Below are 1380 nucleotides of genomic sequence, written 5' to 3'. Positions count from 1 at the left end.
TGCAGTATTCATTCCATGGTGTGGAAGCAATGGGAAAGGCCAGGGGTGGGATAGCTGAATGACCGGTCTTTGTGTTCCAATTAGATATAGTCAGCTGGAAAGAGATAGGAATGTCTACAGACAATTTCTTTAAAGAAAAGAAAAGAAAAGAAAAATCAAAATTCATTATGTGTCCCTGCTTCTCTACTGTTGCGCTCATCCATATTCCCAGAACAGGTATTCTTTTACAAAGTTATTATGGGAGATTGCATTTCTGATCTAAGACTGTGTATCAATAAATTAAGGCTGTGACCAATACTATCCATAAAAAGAAAATAATGGAACAAGTATAAGCCTTTAACATGATTTCAAATAATGAAATTCTACTTCAAATTCTATTCTTTCATGCTTGTTACCACTGAAAAGTATTTTGGGTAGGTTTTTTTTTTTTTAATTGAAAAGGATTTTTTTCATTTTAACGGTTTTTATTTAAAGCCGTATATAAGATTACTTTAGTACTGCATCTTCTCAATTGTTTCTTCCCTTTAGTTGCCCTTTTCCTTTCCTGCTTGATGAGATTTGCCTTTACCTTCAAGGATCTTTTTGTGGTCTTTGTCCAGTTTTAGTCTAGTGAAAACCACCTTGCTAGGATGATGCCCACATGGACAGGCATGCCATTTGCTTTCGCTCACTGTACTCATTCAAGGTAGATGATGTATTTCTTCCAGTAAACCCGGACTACTTTGCCAATTTGCTGACCTTTGTAGTGTCCTCACACAACCTGTACTTCATCATCCTTTCGGGTGGGCATGGAATGAACCTTGTACTTCTGTCTCAGCTCTTTGGAGAGAGAGGAAGACTTCTTCTTGTGAATGTGGGAAGATGCATTGAAATGCCTTTTGTGGTTCTTGCTCTGGTCAGAAGTCACAAAGGGATTGAACTTCATTTTGGCTGCTGGCGCTTTAGCGATGGCAACAAAAAGGAAGGGCAAAAAACAATTTTTGAAAGCAAGGGCTTTTGATACTCTTCACCCTAAACCTACTATTTATGAGAAATACAAAGTAAATGTAACTAGCCAGCCAAAAATTAAAAGTTGCTTACCTTAATAAGACGGTTTTTATTTTAAATCATGAATTAATGTTGAATATTTTCCAATGGTTTTGGGCATATTTCTCAATAATTATATGACTTATTTTCTTCTATCTGTTAATGTATTGAGTAATATTAATAGATATCTAAATATTTAGATATCTAAATATCTAAATATTACTAAAGAAGTAAAAATTTTTACTTCTGGGATTAAACCCTACTTGGTCATGATGGGTTATTATTTTAATATACTATTTTATTCTATTTCCTCCCTGACACTTTTAATGATAACAATCTTCTTTCCTTTATGGT

The 1380-nt window shown here is 34.3% G+C and overlaps 1 pseudogene; it reads right to left on the bottom strand.

The window, feature by feature from the left end:
- Positions 1 to 491: 491 nt before the first annotated feature.
- On the bottom strand, positions 492 to 1172 carry LOC109264739 (60S ribosomal protein L26-like; annotated as a pseudogene).
- Positions 1173 to 1380: the final 208 nt, after the last annotated feature.

This window comes from Panthera pardus, unplaced genomic scaffold (assembly GCF_024362965.1).
Source record: "Panthera pardus isolate Hobbes unplaced genomic scaffold, ASM2436296v1 HiC_scaffold_10, whole genome shotgun sequence".
Taxonomy (NCBI): domain Eukaryota; kingdom Metazoa; phylum Chordata; class Mammalia; order Carnivora; family Felidae; genus Panthera; species Panthera pardus.
Note: the sequence above shows the minus strand (reverse complement) of the source record. Positions and strands in the feature narration are given on the sequence as shown.